At 42.2% G+C, this 6,636-nt stretch overlaps 1 long non-coding RNA gene across 2 annotated transcripts; it reads right to left on the bottom strand.

Annotated features, from left to right (window-relative positions):
- Nucleotides 1-2,557: 2,557 nt before the first annotated feature.
- LOC143408374 (uncharacterized) lies at nt 2,558-4,726 on the bottom strand. 2 transcript variants are annotated; one of them, XR_013092479.2, is made up of 2 exons: nt 4,440-4,726; nt 2,558-2,901 (listed from the first exon to the last, which is right to left on the bottom strand). It is a non-coding gene; the product is annotated as an uncharacterized LOC143408374 (long non-coding RNA). The 2 variants fall into 2 exon arrangements; XR_013092480.2 differs by having other exon boundaries at nt 4,473-4,726.
- Between the last annotated feature and the right edge of the window lie 1,910 nt (nt 4,727-6,636).

Below are 6,636 nucleotides of genomic sequence, written 5' to 3'. Positions count from 1 at the left end.
CCCAGAACTTCAGCTTGGGGAATTAGGGGCCCCCTCTTGAGGGGCCTTAGTTTGGCCATAATACTGGGAAACTCTGGGAGAAAAAGTAGGTCATTAGTAGTTGTCTCCCATCTGGAGACTCAGGGTCCAGATTAGTATATTGTAATAAAGCCTTGGCCAGGTGATCTAAAAATGATGAAGGGTTTTCATTTCTACCTTGGATGACTTCCTGGAGCTTGTCATAATTAATAGCCTTAGAGGCTGGCTTTCTAAGTCCTGCCATAAGGCAAGTCATGAATGGGTTTCTACTAGTTACTCTTCTAGGCAAATTATAATCCCAATTGGGGTCCCAATCATGGACCGCTTCAGTGCCAATCAGATGGGCAGGGGAGGTCTGATGTACCTCATCAGCATAATTTCTAGCTCGCTCCCAAACTCCCCTGCGCTCCTCGGGCAGGAGGGTGGTAGGCAAGATCACATGGACATCATGGAAGGTCAAATCATATAATTGGGGTCAGATATTGAAACTCTTTGATATATGTGGTGGGGTTGAAGTATAGGACCCAAGCCACTTTTCCATCTGTGGCAGAGAAAGGCACATGAATCTGGATTACACCATCTACCCCAGCCACCTCTCACAGAGGACACAGAGATGTGGGTTGGGCAGCGGCAGCCCATGAGTGTGTGGCAGGACGAGAGAAGGGTAGAGGGGCTGTGGGGACAGTTGCTGTGGCAGCTTCATCAGAAAGAGAATTGTGGTATGGTGGGGGCTCATCTGCTAGGTCCTTGGAGGAGGAGTCCTAGGAAGGATCTTCTGTCCCTTTGGAAGCAGGCATAGGGGAGGTGAGAGCTAAGGGGATTTGTGCAGGAGAGCAAGAGGTGCAGAGAAAGGACTTAGAATATACAGAGAAGGCCTGAACGTATGATATCTCTTTCCATTTTCCCGAACGTTCACAATAGTTGAAAACATCCCTGATAACATTGGGATCTGAAAGGAAAGTGATCACAACACTCTGAGCAACCAAGAGAGCTTTATTTCAGCAGTGTCTGATCGACAGGAAAAAGAGGAGGAGGGGGAGGGGGCCCTCGCCGGAGAAGGTTTTTATAGCCCTCTGCGGTGCTGTGCTCCCTAAATCTAATAGGGTCTCTGGGTCTGCAAGCTGCCTTGTTGGCGTTAGGGGTCTAAGTGTTCAGCCTTGAGCAGGGGTGGGGGTATGGGGGGTTTGAGCGTTCAACCTTGAGGGGGGTTGAGTGTTCTGCCTTGAGGCAAACAAAAATAAGGATCCAGATGGATGGGGGTTGAGTGCCCAGGCTCCCCTGCAGCTAACATTCCTCCCTTTTTGTTTTCCTAAGTGGCATGGGGGTGGCATAAGTTCACCTGGCTACTTCCTGCTGAGAGGCTGGGCATATTCCGGGACAGGCTTGGGAATGCCAGGGCAGCTAGAGATAGCACCCAGTGGCTGTAGACTGTTATCTCAGCAGGGGAAAAGTCCACAAAGATTCCTTGAAGCCATGAGTTGTCAAAGGCATCAACCATTCCTGAGAGGAGGAGATCCTTGATATTCGCCATCAGTCCTGTTTGAAGGGACTCTTGGAAATATTGAAAGCATTGTCTCCACATGGTGTCACCAGCACCTGAAGAGGATCAGAGCAAGCAAAAACAGGGTGAGGATTAAAGCAAAGTTCAGTTTGGGGCAGGAGTTCCACGATGGGGGACTAATGGAGAAAAGGCCAAGGGCCATGAGGAGGCTTAAAGGGCATAAAGTCTCAAAAATCCAGGATGACAGGCCAAGAGGTTCCCTGGGTGCATAGTCTCTCGCTGACCACTGGCCATTGTTTTTGCAGTGTCAATATGGGGTGAGGGCTTCGCGAGGGGAGTTGAAGTCATCTAGTTCGTGAAGCAGTTGGTAGTCCCTGAGAAGAAGCTGGTTAAAGGTATGGTTAGAAATTGTGTTCATCTGGTTTTGCAGGAACTTTATTGTGCCTGGGAGGAAGGTGCAGAAGAGCAAAATGCCTATAAGTGGGCCTAGGAGGGGCAGGAGCCAGGTGACTAAGGGATTTTGAAAAATCCCAGAGAAGCAGTTTGGGAAGTAATTTTAGTCAGTTGGGTTTCAAGGTCAGTGAGTTTGTTGACATTCTGTTCTACTAGGCCTGATTCATTTACATAATAGCTACATTCTTCCCTTAGAAAAAGACAACTACCTCCCTTTTCGGTTGTCAATAAGTCTAGAGCTCCTCAGTTTTGGAGAACCACCTGAGCCAGCAAGGTGACCTGTGTCTGGAGGGAGGAGAGTGACTCCACTGTAGCAGTGAGAGCCGCTTAAAGCTTTTTGTGAAGGTCATCTTTAGTCCAGATGGAGTGTCCGATAGCTCTTTCTGAGACTCCAGCCTCTACCATGCGGCCAGCGCAATGGTTTCATTAATGAGGTTCTTGGCATAAAAGTTAGCTAGTGAGATCGAAATAAACACACAGACTCAGTTACCTTTTTCTATGACCAGGTCCGAGACGGCTCCCCTCTCTGGTTCCCTCCTCTAACCGCCCGGCAGGGCAGCAAGGATTACTCAGGGCTAGCAGGAGAGAGAGAGAGAGAGCACGCCAGGGAGTAGCCTTTTATTGGGGAGCAAGAAATTCAGGGGATAATTCCATCCAATGAAGGTTGAAGGGGGGCCGCACTCCAAGGTCAGGGTCAGTGATTGGGCCTCCGGGGTCAGTGGTCAGTTACACCCCCACACGGACAGGTTCTCTCAACAGGAGAGGGCTGGGAAAGCTCCGACACAGCCAGAGCGCCTCAGACCCTAACCAGGAGTCACCCAGTCACGTGTGAGAATGGCTTCCGACATATTCCCCCTTTCTTTTCGCAAAAATGAGGCGGCGGTTTACTCTCCGGAGTTTCTGCATTCTTGTTCTGAAGACTCGCCATCCTACAATTACAACGCAATAAAGAATTAGCAGCAAAGAGAATAATCCAATAATGTACCAGGCCGAGTGTTTGAGAATATTTCCAGGGTTGAATCCATTTAACTCCTTTAATATTTGGTTAGCCAAAGAAGAAGGATCTGAAAAATCAGCTCTATTATTTTGAATATCTTGGATATGGTGATGAAGTTCCAGAATATCCAAGCTATTATTACTATTTTGCCAAATACCTAACAAATGGTTTTTAACCTTCTCCCAATCCCAGAGAGAAGCATTGTACTTGGCAGCTGTAACACACACATACTTATAATTAGCATGGCATTTAAGCCTTTTTTTAAATTTTAAGGCTGAAAGTTCATTACCTATGTCAATAACAGTTGCCTCTAAGGCGTTTAATTTAGTTTTAATTTTTTTATCAATATTTACTTAATTACGCAGAGCCTTGGAAGTATTTTGAGCTAAATTATTAAGAAATTTTGTATGTTGAATATTTTGAGACAATGTCAGAGACGCAGAGACAGTTGATGTAATAAAAGAGACTAGCGCCAAAACACCAACAATTATAACTCCAATAGCACGTTTAGGTCTTGCCAGCTGGGCATGAATTTGTTGTAAGACTTGTAAACCAGCATCAGCATACCATGGCTCTGAAATATTAGCAGGTAATAAAACGAAAGAGGGCTGATGAAGTATCAGCACTCTTTTTTCTCCATTATACCTAGTAATACAATTGGTTAGGTTACATTTATTACAAGTAACAATATATCTGTCATCTATCCATTTAACTTTTACATTTCCAATAATTAAAACATAAGGAGATTGGACACAAGCTCGTAAGCCATAGCAAGATCCCTCTTTACAGTTCTTGCCAATAAATCTTGGTAAGGGTTTGTCTGTAAAATGTAAGAATTCTGAGGCAGCAATTAAACGCCAAATATTTTTTTTGAACACCACCTTTACTATAAGTCAAAATATTACTAACAAATCCTGCAGGTGTCATAGCAGAATTTCTTCGTAATTGTCTCTTATCAATTTTTGGAGACCAGTCTAAAATATACCCACTATCTTTAGACACCTTATGTTGTACAGGAAAGGGATTTATACAATCCATCCATTTAGGAAAGGTGCCAATCTCAATTGTAGAACTATTTGGACAGTGGTGTATCTGTGGAGGTTTTGTAGAAATGACTGGCTTATCATGGGAAAGTCCCATCTTAATTACTGATCTAGTATTAAGTTTTAAATCTCCATAAATAGAATTATTTGTCAGTCTAGGTCTACCAATCGCTGTCTTTTCTTCGAATGATACTTTCAGACAGCCAGCATGTTTATCGTGGGACCAACACAAGGGTAATTGGGCACTATAGCCAGAATAATTAAATCTAGTCACATGATTGGGAGTAATATGAGTATCTGTAAATCCTCCCATCATGAATGAGTCATTAGTAAATACTGGAATAGATTCTCCAGTCCACACAGCTGGGTGTACCAGGGGTGGATCTGGGAAATATGTCCAGTAAGTGTCTACTTGATCCCCCTTTACCTGACAGCCCAGTAGGGCAATTACTGTTGTTACCATCATCATTGGGGTCCTGTTTTTTCCTAGGTCTCGAAGTATTCGGGAAGCCTGGGTTGTTAGCTTCTTCACGTCTTCCCATGAAATCAGCTTTTTGGCTGGGTCAATCTGGTCTTTCTTCATCCTTTTCCGATATCTCCTCCTTCTGGATGGGGGCTCCTCTGGGTCGATCCTCAGTCGCTTGAATCTGGGTTCTATCTCTTCCATGTCTGATAGCACGTTCAGGCACCCAAATAGGACGAGAAGAATTTTCTGGGAAAATACAAGCATGCCCTCTGCCCCATATAATCACCGGATCTGGGCCCTTTCACTGACCGGTCTGTAAATCTTTCCACAAAACTCTGCCTAAAGGGCCTGTTACTGAGGGAGACATTTGTCTCTCAGCAGCAGTGTGACCTTCTGCGTCACAGTTTAAAAAATTTAAAACAAACAAGGCATGATTAAGGCTATTTTGGGGAGTCATAAGCCTATCCCCCCTTTTTAATTTTTGTAATTGAAGTTTAATAGATAAATGAGCTTGTTTTATAATGGCTTGACCTTGGGGTTTATAAGGAATTCCTGTTTTATGATTAATTTTAAACTCTTGACAAAATTTTTGAAAAGAAGAGCTCACATAAGCTGGAGCATTATCTGTTTTAATCTGCATAGGGCATCCTAAAACAGAAAAAGCTGCTAGGCAATGAGAAATTACATTTTGAGAATTTTCCTTAGTACGTGCTGTGGCAAAAATAAATCTAAAATAAGTGTCCACTATGACATGCACATAACACTGCTTACCAAATTGAGGAATATGAGTTACGTCCATTTGCCAGATTTGATTTGGTTTTAATCCACGGGGATTTACCCCTGATGGCAGAGATGGAGTGTGAATAACACACTTAGGGCATTGGCTTACAATCTGACGAGCTTGTTCTCTAGTAATATTAAATTTTTTACGTAAGCTAGAAGCATTTTGATGATGCAAGGAATGGGAAGCTAGTGCACAATCATATGAAGACATCTGTTGACAAAAAGCTACGAGTCTGTCAATTTTGTTATTACTTGAAGCTAAAGGTCCTGGAAGATTAGTATGAGCTCGTATATGTCCTATGAAACATGGATATTTTCGCATTAGCACTGCCTTTTGTAAATTATGAAATAATTTAAATAACTCTTGTGATGAAGTATACCCAATAACTGAAGTTTCAATATTTTTAGTAACTCCGACTGCATATAAGCTGTCAGAATAAATATTAATAGGCTCATTTGCAAAGTAAGTTAAGGCACAAATCAGAGCTTGAAGCTCTGCTCTTTGGGCAGAAGTATAAGAAGTTTGTATTACCTCTGTGTGAACACGACTATAAAATCCTGCTTTACCTGAACTTGATCCATCAGTGAACACTGATAAGGCTTCATCTATAGGATGGGCACGAACAATCTTTGGAAAAATAAGTGACGTTAATGATGCAAATTGTATAATCTCATCACGAGGATAGTGACTATCTATCTGGCCAGGAAAATCAGCAAAAGCTATTTGCCATGGGCTAGAAGTTTGAAAAAGCCAATTAATCTGTTGAACAGAAAATGGAATAATTATGATATCAGGTTCAGATCCAATTAATTGTAAAATCCTAGTTCTACCCTTAATTACTAACTGAGCTATAGAATCATGAAAAGGAATTAATGTTTTTTGAGGGGAGTGGGATAAATAAATCCACTCAATAACTCCTAATTTTTGCCATATGGCTCCTGTTGGTGTATGTTCAGTTGGAAATATTAATAAATACACCATTTCCTTAGGATCAACTCTAGTAAGCTGTGCATTTTTAATTGCATTTTCAACTTTCCTTAAAGCTGTTTTAGCCTCTAAAGTTAGCTGACGTGGAGAGGTTGGAGAAGGATTTCCTTGTAATATCTGAAATAAAGGACTTAACTCAGAAGTAGTTAGTTTTAAGGATGGCCTCAGCCAATTAATATCTCCTAATAGCTTTTGAAAATCATTAAGGGTATGTAACTCCTTAATTTTTATCTGAAGATTTTGAGGACGGATTGTACGTCCTTGAATTATCTGACCTAGATATTGAAAAGGAGACACTTTTTGAATTTTTTGAGGAGCTATGCATAAACCCATTGCTGTAAGCGAAGTCTCTAACTGAGTAAAAATTTTTGAAAGTACCTCGGGATT

The sequence above is a fragment of the Callospermophilus lateralis genome, chromosome 1, assembly GCF_048772815.1.
Source record: "Callospermophilus lateralis isolate mCalLat2 chromosome 1, mCalLat2.hap1, whole genome shotgun sequence".
Classification (NCBI taxonomy): Eukaryota; Metazoa; Chordata; class Mammalia; order Rodentia; family Sciuridae; genus Callospermophilus; species Callospermophilus lateralis.
This window is presented reverse-complemented; position numbering and strand designations above follow the sequence as displayed.